This window comes from Trichechus manatus, unplaced genomic scaffold (genome assembly GCF_000243295.1).
Source record: "Trichechus manatus latirostris isolate Lorelei unplaced genomic scaffold, TriManLat1.0 scaffold00112, whole genome shotgun sequence".
NCBI lineage: Eukaryota > Metazoa > Chordata > Mammalia > Sirenia > Trichechidae > Trichechus > Trichechus manatus.
In genome coordinates, this window is record NW_004444048.1 from 4998082 (window position 1) to 5013754 (window position 15673).

A 15673-nucleotide genomic window follows, 5' to 3' on the forward strand; every position below is an offset into this window, starting at 1 on the left:
ATAAGTCAGTCACAAAAGGACATATTGTATGACCTCATTTATATAGAAAGACAAGAGCAGGCAAATGTATACAGACCAAAGTTTATTAGTGGTTACCAGGAGTGGGAGTGAGAGGGAAAGGGGGGAGGTTATTGCTTACATAGCACTGAGTTTTGGTTTATGGTGATGAAAAATTGCATTGATTAAGGGTAGGGCTGCACAGCCAATTAACATAACTGCTGTCAATAAGTTTTACCCTGTAAAAATTTGAATTGGCAAAAGTTGTGTGATAGACATATTTACAACCACCACAACAACAAAAAGAGACTAGCTGCTGAGGCTGCTTATGTATAAAACCAAACCCTTCATGCAATTTGATTCCTTGGTCTGGAAGTTTAGGGTCATGGTTTCATGGGACATCCTAGGTAATTGGCCTAATAACATGTTTAGGGCTTCTATTCTACCTCCTAGTTTCTTACATAGTGCTTGGGCCTTAAAATCTTGCAAGCTGTACACCCATCCCATATTCACTCCAGCATTATTCATAATAGCAAAAAGATGGAAACAGTCTAAGTGTCCATCAACAGATAAATGGATAAACAGATTATGGTACATACACACAAATGGAATACTATGCAACGATAAAGAACAATGATGAATCGGTGAAACATCCAACAACATGGATGAATCTGGAGGGCATTATGCTGAGTGAAATAAGTCAGTCTCAAAAGGATACATATTGCATGAGACCACTATTATAAAAACCCAAGAAAAAGGTTTACACACAGAGAAAAACATTCTTTGATGGTTACCAGGGATGGGAGGAGTAGGGAGGGGAAACCACTAACTAGGTAGTAGACAAGTGTTAACTTTGGTGACAGGAAAGACAACACACACTATAGGGGAAGTTAGCACAACTTGACCTAGGCAAAATCATAGAAGCTTCCTAGACACATCCAAACACCTTGAGGAACTAAGTTGCTGGGGCTGAGGGCTGGGGACCACGGTCTCAGGGGACATCTAGCTCAATTGGCATAACATAGTTTATAAAGAAAACGTTCTACAACCTACTTTGGTGAGTAGCGTCTGGGGTCCTAAAAGCTCGCAAGCAGCCATCTAAGATACATCTATTGGTCCTAGTATGTTTGGAGCAAAGGAGAATGAAGACAACCAAAGACACTAGGAAAATATTAGTCCAAAGTATTAATGGACCACATGAATTGCAGCTTCTGCCAGCCTGCACCCAGAAGAACTAGATGTTGCCTGGCTACCACCACCCACTGCTCTGACAATGATCAAAATAGAGGGTCCTGGACAGAGTGGGAGAAAAACATAGAACAAAATTTAAATTCACCAAAAAAAGACCAGACTTACTATCTGGTGGTGACTAGAAGAACCCCCGAGACTATGGACTGCAGACAACCTGCTAACTCAGAACTGAAGCAACTCCCAAAGTCTACCTTTCAGCCAAAGATTAGACAGGGCTATAAAATAAACAATAACACGTGTCAGGAACATGCTTTCTAGTTTAGTAAAGTATACAAGAACAAATGGGCAACAGCTGCCCAAAAGCAAGACAAGAAGACAGGAAGGGACAGGAAAACTGGATGAATGGACACTGAGAACCCAAGGTGGAGAGGGAAAGGGGGAGAGTGCTGACACATTGAGAAGATTGAAACTGATGTTGCAAAACGATTTGTGTATAAAGTTTTTGAATGAAAAAACTAATGTGCACTGTAAACTTTCACCTAGAACATAATTTTTTAAAAAAAAAAAAAGGTTGCAAGCTGCCATTCAAGGTACAACAATTGGTATCTACTCACCTGGAGCAACAGAGGAAGACGGAGAGTCAGGAATAGGAGGAGAAAATGGAATGTGTAGCTAATTGCCTCCATGAACAACCGTCTCCTTTGCCGTGAGACCAGAACAACTGGATGGTGCCTGGCTACCATTACTGAACATTTGGATCAAAGATTCTAGAGAAGAATCCTGATCAAAAGGGGGAAAATGCAGAACAGAATTTCAAGTTGTCATGCAATCCAGATGTTCTAGAGCTATGGAGTGTAGATGAACCCCTGAAACTATTGTCCTTAGATAATCTTTAAACCTTAAACCAAAAAATCCCCTGAAGTTTTCTTAAAACCAAACAATAGTTTACCTTAACTAGTAAAGAATGTCTGCCTTGAGCATTGTACTCTTTTAAGATTTATCTATATGTGATCAAAATGACAACAGCAATTTGAAAAATTATATAAGAAACTTGGGGGAAGTGAGTTTATGTTAATGGGAGAGGAACAACTGGGAAAAAGGAGAGTGAGAATGGTTGTACAACTTGAAGAATGTAATCAATGTCATTGAATTGCACATATAGAAATTGTTGAATTGGTGTATGTTCTGCTGTGTATATTCTCAACAACAACCACAAAAATAAATTATTTTTTTAAAAAAAGAGATGAGACATGAGAATTTAAATAATAATTTTTTTTAAGCAGTACACACAGAGTTAGGATTCTCAACAAGGTATGGGGGAGGGGGAAAGAAACATGTCCTCCTATGGGGACGTATCAGAATCACCAGGAAGACTATTTCAAACAGTACATGACCCCGATATCTATGTGCTGATATTGTAGTAAGAACTCTCCCTTTCCTCATTGAGAATTGATGGATACTGAGCCACTATTACTAAAGGGCATATGTTATCTCTCAGATGAGTTACTACGGGAAAAAGTGACTCACTGCTGTAGGAAGTTTTTTGGGAGTTGTCTACTGAGGATTCATGGATGGTTTAAACTGGGTCTTGGAGAAAGTATAGGGTTTGTATAGATAGAGAGTATGGAGATTACTCCAGGTGGGATAGTTGGTAGAGAAACAGTTCAATAACATTGAGAAATTCACTTTCCCCTGGAACACAAGTTAATGCAGGGAAAGTGTGTACAAGTAGATTAGGGTTAATTTGTGGAATAAAAACTCCACAAGAATAGAGACTTGGCCTATCTTGTTCACTCTGAATGCCCAGCACCTAGAGCAGTTATACTTGCACATTATAGGCCCTCATGTATGTTGAATGAACAAAGGCTTGGCTATCATATTAAATATTTATAACATTATCTTCCAGCATCTAGACAGTGGAGGATAATCGAAGATGGTAATGGAGACATGGGCCTAGATTTCCAGCAAGAGATCAGGATGAAGCTATAGATACGGGAAGCCATGGTGTAAAGAGAAGGCAAAAGCCAAAGACCAACCTCCTGAAAATATTCAGAGAGAAGGTGAAGTGGAAGAAAATCCAGCAAAGATAAAGAAGTGTTGTTAGATAATAAAGACAACAAACATAAAATATCATGGAATAATTTACAAACTCTTCCACACACATAACATTAGATAAGACAGGCATTATTTCTCCCATTTTACATAGACTTCATAGTTATAATAATAATAACATAAAAGTAAGACAAGAACCAAGCCTGTCACAGAAACTAACAGTAATGCTAAGAATAAGGGGTGAGATCTATAGCTATAATGCAATCCTGATCCAAATTCCAACATTCTCTAACAAAATGGAAAAACTAATTTCCAACTTCATATATGGAAAGGAAAGAGGCCCCAGATAGCTAAAGTATTATTGAAGAAGAAGAACAAAGTAGGAAGCCTCACACTTCCCGATCTCAGAACATATTATACAGCCACAGTAGTCAAAACAGCCTGGTACTATACAATGACAGATACACAGATCAATGGAACAGAATTGAGAATCCAGAAATAAATCTATCCAGCTAAGGACAGCTGATCTTAGACAAAGGGTCAAAATTCATTAAATGGGGAAGAGATAGTCTCTTTAACAAATGGTGCTGGCAAAACTGGCTATCCATTCACAGAAAAATGAAACAGGACCCGTACCTCACGCCATACACAAAAACTAAGTCAAAGTTAAACCTAAAACTATGAAGTTTATGGAAGAAACCATAGGGACAAAGCTAGGGGCCCTAATTTATGGCATAAATAGACCATCAAACATAACTAAAAATGTACAAACAGCAGAAGATAAACTAGATAAATGGGACCTCCTAAAAATTAAATACAAATGTTCAACAAAAGACTTCTCCAAAAGAGTAAAAAGAAAACCTATAGACTGGGAAAAAAATTTTGACAACAACATATCTAACAAAGGTCTAAGCTCTAAAATTTATAGAAAACATTAACACCTCAACAACGAAAAGACAAACAATCCAATTAAAAAATGCGCAAAGGACACAAACACACTTTACCAAAGAAGACATTCAGGTGACTAACACATGAAGAGATGCATGCAGTCATTAGCCATTAGACAGAAGTAAATCAAAACTATGAGATACTATCTCACCCCAGAAATAATGGCACTGATCAAAAAAAAAAACAGAAAACTGTGATGGGTAAGGTAGTGTGTCAGCTTGGTTAGGCCATGATTCTCAGTGGTTTGGCAGTTATGTAATGATGCAGTCATCCTCCATGATGTGACCTGCTGTGTTCAGCCAATCAGTTGTAAGGGGAGTTTCCTCAGGAGTGTGACCTACATCCAATATATATATTCAATATACGTAGGATATTCTGGCAAAGCTCGCTTTCTTTCTCTGGATCCTGCATCTGGTTCGTCATCATCTGACCTCCAATTCTTCAGACTTAAGCCAATTGCCTGCTGTCTTACCTGCTGATCTTGGGATTCATCAGCCTCTGAAGCCTGTGAGCCAGTAGCCTCCCATCTTACCTGCCAATCTTGGATTTGTCAGCCTCCACAGCCCCTGCACCAGCACCCTGCTGTCTGACCTGCCACTCTTGGATTCATCAGCCCCTGCAGCTACGTAAGTCAAGAGAAGCCTCCAGTTGGACACCTGATTCACGGACTTGGGACTTGCCAGTCTCTACGACTACGTAAGCCATTTCCTTGAGATAAATATATATATTCACCAGTTTTGCTTCTCTAGAGAACTCAGCCTAAGACAACAACAAATGCTGGCAAGGTGTGGGGAGATTGGAACTCTTATACACTGCTGGTGGGACTGTGAAATGGTACAACCACTATGGAAAATGGTATGGCACTTTCTTAAAAAGCTAGAAATAGAAATACCATACAATCCAGCAGTATCACTCCTAGGTATATATCCTAGAGAAATAAGAGCTGTGACACAGATAGACATCTGCTCAACCATGTTCATTGCAGCATTATTCACAATAGCAAAAAGATGAAAACTACCTAAGTGCCTATCAACAGATGAATGGATAAACAAATTGTGGTACATACATACAATGGAATACTACACAATGATAAAGAATAATGATGAATCTGTGAAGCATCTCACAACATGGATGAATCTGGAGGACATTATGCTGAATGAAATAAGTCAATCACAAAAGGACATATATTGTATGAGACCACTATTATAAAAGTCAAGAATAGGTTTATACACAGAAACAAACATTCTTTGATGGTTACCAGAGATGGGAAGGGGAGGGGAGGGAGGATCAGTAAATAGATAGTAAGAAAAACCAAACCAAACCCGTTGCCATCGAGTCAGTTCTGACTCATTGCAACTCTATAGGACAGAGTAGACCTGATCCATAGGGTTTCCAAGGAGTGGCTGATGGATTCGAACTTCGACCTTTTGGATAGCAGCCGTAGCTCTTAACCACTGCACCACCAGGGCTCCAAATAGATAGTAGACACTTGTTAATTACGGTGAAGGGAAAGGCAATGAACAATTCAGGGGAAGTCAGCACAACGTGACCAAGGCTAAGGAAGACACTGAGAGGTATCTAATAAAGGTCAACTACAGTAAATACTATAACATATGCAATCCTGCAACAACAGTAATAACAAACAATAATTTGTCAGTGGATACATAGGTAGACATGTATGCTAAGTAGGTGTGGGAAGTCATACAGAGTACACCTGTGTGCATATATAAGTATGGTTGTGGATATTTCTATATACGTGTTTGTATATGCTGCATGTATATTCATATATATAATAGATCACATAGAGGGCACAGTTATGGAAACTTCTTTGACATAACCAAACACCTCATGGGACTGAGCTACTGGACTTGAAGGCTAAGGACTATAGTCTTTTTTTTTTTTTTTAATTTTTTTTTATTGTACTTTAGGTGAAAGTTTACAGAATAGTTTCTCATTAAACAGTCGGTACACGTATTGTTTTATGACATTGGTTAACAACCCCACGACATGTCAACACTCTCCCTTCTTAACCTTGGAGCAGCTTTCTGATAGTCTTGAGAGACATATAGGTCAACTGGCATAACACAGTTCACAAAAACAATGTTCTACATCTACCTCGGTGAGTGGCATCTGGGGTCTTAAACGTTTGGGAGAGACCATCTAAGATGCAGCTATTGGTCTCTTCCCATTTGGAGCAAAGGAGAGTGAAGAAAATCAAAGATTCAAAGAAGCAATTAGTCCAAAGGACTAATGGCCCATATGAACCACAGCTTCCTCTAGCCTGAGAACAGAAGAACTAGATATGGTGCCCGGCCACCACTACCGACCACTCTGACCAGGAACACAATAGAAAGTCTTATCAGAATGGGTGAAAAATGTAGAACAAAATTCAAATTCATAAAAAAGACCAGACTTAAACTAGTCTGATAGAGACTGGAGGAACCCCCGAGACTATTGCCCTAAGATATCCTTCTAACTTGGAACTGAAGACACTCCTGGAGGCCACCTTTCAGCCAAATAATAGACTGGCCTATAAAATAAATAATAACACCTGTGAGGAATGTGCTTCTTAGTACAAGCAACTATATGAGACCAAAAGCAAAGATGAGAAGGCAGGGAGCGGCAGGAAAATTGGAAGAATGGAAATTGGGAACCCAGGGGAGGGCGCTGACACATTGGAGGGATTGCAACCAATGTCATGAAACAATTTGTGTATGAATTATTGAATGGAAAATTAAATTGCTGTGTAAACTTTCACCTAAAACAATAAAATGTTTAATAATAATAACAAGGAGTGAATTGATTTGGGTCTAATTAGGAGACAGAAATCACGTAGTAATTTGAACAGGAAAAATTAAATATAAAGAATTATTAAGCTACGATCAGGGAGTAACTGAAAAAAAGATGTAAAAGAACTCTAAAGGGTGCCTATGGCTGATGCAAAGTAGCCGAGGAAGGAAAAACTTGGAGGAGCATCTGCTCTCTTAGGCTGTTTCATAAGTCAGAGAAATTATGGCTGCCTGAGTCAGAGCTGGTCCACGGTCACCAGGCAGCAAGAAACAACGCTCCACTACCCAGAGGATGCAAAGCTGGTGGGCAGGTGCACAGCGAGAGTCAGGGTGTCACTGCCAGCATGAGGTCTGGAATGTTCCAGTGTCTGTCAGGAGGACCATGGTGAGGTGGTCACCTGGGCCTGGAGCAGGGCTGCAGGGTCGCTGAGGAACCGTTAGTGGCTGGGGCAGAGTGCCACTGGATGCATACACACACACATACACACACACACTTACACACACACGCAGAGCATTGACGGACCTGACAGTAGGAGCAAGTAAAAGCAAAACAGCACACTGAAGCCAGAAGCCTCCTTCCTCCTGCAGTGTCTCTCCTGCGCCCTCTAGTGGCAAAGCATAAAATCGTGCTCACTGTAAAGGAGAAGGAGCCCCTGTGGCGCAGTGGTTAAGAGCTCGGCTGCTAACCAAAGGTCAGCAGTTCAAATCCACCAGCCGCTCCTTAGAAACCCTATGGGGCAGTTCTACTCTGTCTTATAGGGTCACTATAAGTCGGTATCGACTCGGCAGCAACTGGTTTGGTTCTTGGTAAACGACAAATTCTATACAGTCCCAGGCCCTTATCACAGAGCAGGTACTGGTGCTGAGAGGCAATAAACTCATAACTGGCACAAGGAGTTATTCAATATCTTTAAAGGTGGTGGTTTATGACCCGGCTATTCCATAGCAAGTGACAGAAATTGGGTTAAACTGGACTTTAGGAACTGGGGGTGCTGGGAGAGGACTGGTGTAGAGTGGGGAGGGGGAGGGGTACTGATAGGTAGCTGCAGGCTAACATGACACCATCCTTAGCAAGTCTAAAGGAAAGTGAGAGATTTTATGTCCCAACATCTCCATATAGGATCCCAGAAGAGGACTCTGGTACGTTGAGTCCTCTCCTTGCAGCAAGGGGCATCAAATATCACGACTGACCAGGCCTGAGTCACTTGCTTACCCCTTTTGCCACAGAGATGGGTGACCATGATTGGAAGTTATATCATGAGGTGTGGGTAACGTATCCAAAGGGAGGTTGTTACTACCAAAAGAGGAACAGTGATGCTGGGAACTTCCAATGTCCACTACAGGGACACAGATGAGAATGACAGGAAGACTGACTCTGAGGAAGTTTTGCTTTTTTTTGTGTGTAGTTGTTTGCTTTATATTGTTTTTAAACATATTATTACTTTAATTCATTCTTATAAAAGTCCCATATTAATCTTCTGGGACATCAATACCAAAAAAAAAAAAAGAAAAAAAACCCATTGCCGGCGAGTTGATTCTGACTCATACCAACCCTATAGGACAGAGCAGAACTTCCCCATAGCGTTTCCAAAGAGCGCCTGGTGGATTCGAACTGTCGACCTTTGATTAGCAGCCATAATTCTTAACCACTATGCCACCAGGGTTTCTGGGACATCAATATATCCTTATATATTTTCTCACATTCATCCTACACAGTTAGCCTTCACCCATGGACTCAAGATCTCATGGTGATCTTCAGAAACATTAAATGTCTCTTTCCCTCTTAGTACACAATGTGGAGAGACATGCTTGGCACAAAATGTTGAGAGGTTAAGTGTCTTGCCGGATACTACACAGCTACTGGGAGCTGAACTAGAGCTGGAAGCTGGCTTTATCTAACTCTAAAGCTCTCTCTGCTATGCCACACAGCCTCCACTTCCAAATGAAAAATGTTCTTCAAGGTTGTTATTGCTAGAGGCTCTATATTTATTCTAGTGCTCAAAATATTTTTGAAATGTCTATTTTGGATCTGCCTTAAGAATATACAATGACAACACATCAAATTATGGCCATGCCTTCTTCCTCTCTTCCTACCAATGCTTATCCAACCACATTGCTGAGTTTGTACATCAACCTTATTCACTATGTGGCTGTTTCCAAAATTCAAATCCATTTTCTATGCTTGCTAACACTGAGGGTATTCAGAACAATGGACCATGGGCCTTGAAGGACAAGCCAAAAGAAGAGTTCAACAATGTCTTGCCCACCAGGATAATAACTAGACTCCAGGACAGACAATTTTAAAAGACAATGCTCATCTGAGCCTAAAGAAAGGACCACAGGGTAAAGAGAAGCCTCTGGTGCTTCATTTGGTACAGTGGGAGGCAAATACACAAAGTAAACTCATTTAGGTTGGCCAAGGATTTGGTACTGTTACGGGTCACAGCTTAGCTTGCCCTAAAAGTATCCCTCATGGCCAGTTTTCTAAAACACTAAACATACCAGTCTCCCTTCTGTAAAATTTAGCATAATAGATAAAATTCTTTTTGCTCTCATATTATTTGTTATTCAAAGTGTTCAGCCAAGACAATAGTACAGAAGAATTGGCAGCCCTTGAAGACTTTGGTGACTCTCTCCTATCCCAAGGTTAGAAAGCCCTGGTATGATATTTTAAGTCCTATAGCCAAATGTCTCTTCTCTAGGCAGAGCTGGACACAGGCATATTATCATAGCTAAAGGAAGCAACACAAAGCAGACATGTCAAAATTTATCCATGGTCTCTCTCTCACTTGTTCTATAGTCACTACAAAACAGTGATGTTTTTATTTTAACGCTCCATTAGTTGTTGCAAATGATATATGAAAACAAAAGGATTCTAAACTTTAACTACTGCTCCAAAGATAGATAAAATCTATCTCCTCCTTCTCAAGAAGTACTAATTGGTTGAGCTTAAGTGTTGTTGCCTTTGTTTTTAAGCAACCTGAGGCTCAGTAAAGTGATATCCAGTTACCCCAGTGGAGCTCACTATAGTGAGGCAATGGCTACCAGTTTCGTACTGGTATGCATTTCTTATGCATGGGAGCAGATGTCGCTGGCACCCATTTGTCCCTGATGGGATGAGAAGAGTCTCATCAATAACAACTCTTCTGCTGGTGCTGACATGTATCCCAAGAATATGCTGGCAGTTACGACTCACTATTCGTGTGAAGAAATTCAAGTTCTTCATTGCATGCCAGACACAGTTGCTATTATTGGAAAAGTATTCTATTACCCAATTTCTCCATATGCTTTCCATGGGAAAATAAACCAGTATCAGGTAAGCATCTAAGTATCTCTATCTGTTTGACATTGTTTTTTTTTTTTTTTTTTTTTTTTTTGACATTGTCTTCTTATACATAGTAAAACTAGGGCTCAAATTCCAAGTTGTGCCCTGTAATAATTTATGGGTAGGTAAGATTACTAACCCAGAAAATAAAAGTATTATTAAGGGCTATAAATAATAATCAATTATAGAGACCCTCATCTGAGAATAAAAATAATTCAATATTTGAATTTAATAGAATATAGCGTTTTCAGACACAAACCTTAATTGACAGTCATGTTAAATAATTGCTAGGTTTTGGTAAACTGTTTTCTAATAAAATACTTAGTCAAGTTTTCTAATGATTATTTTGTGATTTCTACTCAAAGTTTGTATTTTTTTAGGAACGTTATAAGCCTTAGAGGAAAGAATATCTATTTTTTAGGGTTTCTTTAAAAAAAAAAAAACTGTTTTATGATTAAACTTGACATTTAAACTTCGACAGAGATCTCTAACTCTTGGTATCAATTCTCTGCCACACAGACAAAGCAAGCAAGTTTCAAACCTCTTCCTACAGGCACGCTCAGACTTCACGTTCATGTATACTTGAATTAAACACACTGGTTCACGAGGCCAAACTGGCAAGAAGGCTGGAATACAATTCTCCTACCAAGACCTTGCAAGGACTGCCTTTAGGAGATGAGGGAGATTACCAAATCATGGTGCTAGCATCTGGGGACTGCTGTTTGCAGCAAACACAAACAGCCTCCGTCATTTTTACCCTTCATGTGCTGGCCAGGAACGAGGGGAGGGGAGCAAGCTTAATTCCTTCTCCAAGCAGGTAAGCGTCCTCGTTAATAAGCATCAGGGCAGCTGTGCATGGTGCTCAGCTTATGAGTTCAGTTAAAGGAACAAGGGGAAGGATTGGAAGAAGTTGTCATGGATTGAATTATGTTCCCCAAAAAATGTGCATATCAATTTAGCTGGGCCATGATTCCCAGTATGGTATGATTGTCTACCATTTGATCATCTGATGTGATTTCCCTACGTGTTGTATACTCTATCACTATGATGTAATAAGATGGATTAGTGGCAGTTATACTGATGAGGTCTACAAGATTAGACAGTGTCTTAAGCCAATCTCTTTTGAGGCATAAAAGAGACAAGCGAGCAGAGACACATGGGAACCTCATACCACCAAGAAAGCAGTGCCAGGAGCAGAGCACATCCTTTGGACCTGAGGTTCTTCCGCTGAGATACTCCCAGCCCAAAGGAATACTGAAGCATCACAAGGACCTTCTTTCAGAGCCAAGAGAGAAAGCCCTCCCCTGGAGCTGACGCCTTGAATTTGCACTTGTAGCCTACTAGACTGTGAGAGAATAAATTTCTCTTTGTTAAAAGCCATCCACTGTGGTATTTATGTTATAGCAGCACTAGATGCCTAAGACAGAGGTAAAGCTTATATTAGTCACAGAGTCAGGAACAGAAGATTACCATAAAGGGAAAAAAATTTTTCACAATGTTGCTAATCAATAAAATCTTAAAGCAAAGAGTATTATGGTAATCCCTTGAACTGAAAAACAACTCCCAAGCAAATTAAATCTTGAGAAATGACTAGATTTTTATTTTTCATACTATTTTAAACTCATGGGTCATGCACTAATTGAAAACAGTCTCTTTTTCTCTTTCAAAAAGCAGCTTTCTGTATACATATACGTCTATTTAAGCACAGCACATATCTGAATATTCTGGTAACAACCGGAGAGAGAACTGGACAATTGGATAACCAGGGTGAGGAAGTATCTTTTATATTTTATATTATGTTCATGTATTATCTATTTTTAAAAACAGCAATTCTACTAGTTTAACAATTCACATTTTGAGTACTTTTATTTTCCTCAAATAATTTTCAAAGACAAATATCCATGCCCTTTTACTATGCCTCTTACTCTAAAACTTAGAAGTTTTTTCTAGAAAGTTGCCTCTATGACTTATAAAAGAATTTTTATACAAAACTTTGAAAATTATAGCTCAGGCCAATAACAACTAACTTCTGCACAGCAATTCACAATTTATAAAGTTCTTTCACACATATCTTTGCATCTTTTTTTATCCTTTTTTTCATTTATGCATTCACTAATTCAAAAAGAATTTGGAGAGTGCCTACTCTTTGCCAGACCCTGAGCTAGGAACTGGAGATAATATGAACAAACTGCTGTCAAGGAGCTCACAGTCTAGTAGTCTTAAAATGTAGGAGATGCAGACATGTAAAATAAACAATTTTAAGTGTAATATAGTGTAATGAATGCAGTAACAGAACCATATACAAAATACAGAGTCTAATTTTTTTTAACATTTTATTGTGGTTTTGGTGAAAGTATACAGAACAGATTAGTTGCCCAATCAACACTTTATACACAGCTTGTTTCGTGACATTGGTGGCAAACCCCTGAACGTGTCAGCACTCTCCCCTCCTCCTCCCTGGGTTCCCCCTGTCCATTCGCCCAGCTTTCTTGCCCTTACCTTCTTTCTGAACTTTGCTTTTGGGCAAATGCTGCCCTTTAGGTCTCGTATAGTTGATTGTTCTGAGGTGTACATTCCTCACTGGTGTTACTATTGTATAGATCCTAATTTAGTAGCTAACTCTACTTGTGGGGAGGATGGTGGCAAAAGGTTTTTGGATGAGGTAATATCCGTGCTAGATTTTTAAAGCTGAAGAAGGTAGCGAGACAGAAAAGGAGGAAGGGCACTATAGGCTCAAAGAAGGACATGTTCAACAGTTACAGAAACATTCAACAGCATGGTGTATTTGGGAAAGTACACACAAATCTGATGTTGCTGGACCATAGTGTGAGTTGGGGAGTGACAGGAAATGAGGCTGGAGAGGTTAGCAGAGCCTGGAACTTGAAAAACCTTGTGCAGTTACTTCATTTGAAAGTCTTGGAGATGGAGGAAAGTGGAAGCCTTGGAAGAATGCATTAAAAACAGATTCTATTCATTTTACCCTAAAATAAACTCTATTTTTTCTTTTCTTAAAAGACTTAGAATCATTTTCATACTTTTTTTTAGCATGCCTGAGGGTTATCCACCCTTAGAGCCTTTCTGGACTTGCGAGAGTTATTACTTGAGTTTCCATTTCACAAGGCCATGCTCTTCTAGAACAATTAGCCTCATGACCCTACTAATTCTGAACTGTAACCAACTGTGGACTACTATAAGAGCACACCTACTAATTGGAGGGGTCACTAACTCGTACTTCCATCTAAAAGGGGATGCACACTTGGTCTAGATGCAAAAGAAGTGAGATAAAGTTTTATTAACAAAGCAAAGGGAAGAGCAAAGAGATGAGAAGGATGAAGGGAAAGTCAGGGAAGAACACAGGGAAGGGAAAGATAGGGAAGGTCACAGTGATGGAAACAGAAGGGAAAGGAAGGTACAGGAAAAGCTGAGTAGAGTGGAAGACCTATTATATGCCAGATACTTGCAAAGTTCCTTATATCAATTAATATTTGAAACACCCCTGCAGGGTAAATGTTATTTCCATTTTCTATTTGAGGAAACTGAGGCTTAGATTAAACAACTTAAGATCATATAACTAGTCTAAGTGAAATCCCCTACCTTCCAATTTAAAGTCAGAAAACCTAGACTTGGATCAGGCAGTATGTGTCTTTGGATATTTTAATTAACTACTTTGACCCTTAGTTTCTTTAATGATAAACTAGGGACAAAAATAACCGTCCTCCCGTACCTCACAGTTATTAGAAGTAGCAATGAGATCATGCATGTGAGAGTACCACATAAACTCTGAAAGACTATATAAAAATTAGAGATTGTTAGTTGAGCAATAACCCATGCTATGTTGTTCTTTTAAATCCTCAGTGTTGAAGCTGAAAGAAGCTCAAAAGAGTTTTCTACCATTATAGCTGAAATTACTCTTAAAGCAGCTGCTGAAACTCTTGGTGTTCAAGAACGTCTTTTCAGTGTACACACTGGCAGACTGTTTCCACTTGGATTCGTCTTTAGTGACTATTAGCCCATTCAGAAGCCAGATAAGCAAGCACTTGTGGAATCTTCCAGTGTTGGCTGAAGATCCTAGGCATGTCATCACTTTACAAAGTCACTCTGTCCAATTCCACTGGCATATGAAGTGTGAGGTTTCTACAATGCTGGCAGAGGTGATGCGAGTTTTTCAACATCATGCTTCCTCTGAGTATCTTGCCAAAATTTTAGGATATAAGATTGAAGGCTGGAGATAACTTAAAAATTTTCAAACAAGAAGACCCAGGCAGTTAAGGGCTATCCCAATCTTGACAACTGGGCCAACTGAAACAACAACTAAGCAAGCCTTCCTCTGTTTTGTTACCCACCTTGACTCACTGGGTGCCTGAAGATGAAGCATCACTAATTCCCAGTTTATTTGCTGCCTTAAGACAGATCACTCCTATCTCTGAAACTGACTGTATTCCAAATACTCTAAAGAACATGAAGATTACAAGGCCACTGCATACAGCAGTAGTATCACAGAATCCATTTAAGGAAATATCTTTGACTAGAAACCTTGAATATCCTTTTGCTCTTCCTGAAGTCATTCCTTCTATGGTGTTGACAGCTACTTCATTACCAAATTTTGACTTCTTTCAGTGTAGAACTTCTACAGTGTCAATGTTACTAGAAAAATTAGACTCTACAGATTGGGAGATAAAGGGGAACTGGGAAATACATAAACATTCTGTTTTACCTGACCTTATCTCAGAATCAGTCAGTCAAGCTTGGTTTTCACAAGCCCTTTTTGCCTTACCCAAGTTCTCTCATTTTCTTGGGTCCTCATCCTCAATCTCTGAAGAAGTAATGCAGGATATAGCCATGCCTTCGGAAGGACTATCTTCAGTGACATTTCTCAGCAAATGGAGTGCCTCTGTTCCAATCTACCTGGAAAGATCTGTACAGTCATCTAACAGATTCTTGACATCTTCAGCATCAACAAGGGAGATGCTGGCAGCCTCTCATTTCTCCCTTGAGTTCAGCCAACTGCCTCCAGCAACTCAGCTAAAGCAACAGCACCTTTATGAGCATAATCACACATCTAAGACTCCTAAAAATATTCAACAGATTCACTCATTCCCCCTTCCTATGGAAACAATTTCACCTCGTGGCGTGAGTATAAATGCAAAATTTGTATGAGATAAAACATCGGACTCAACTCTTTTGCTCTTGGATACTGCTTGTTTCACTAGCAGCCTCTTAGAGGAAGGTTCACTGTGTGATGTGATTCTGAAAACTCACTCTTATTCTGAGGAGACCTCATCATATACTAAGTTACATGATTTATCTGAATTGTCCCTTTCTGAGCTACCCAAATTTGCAAATGCCATTTAGGTTACCTGAAAGTATGGGC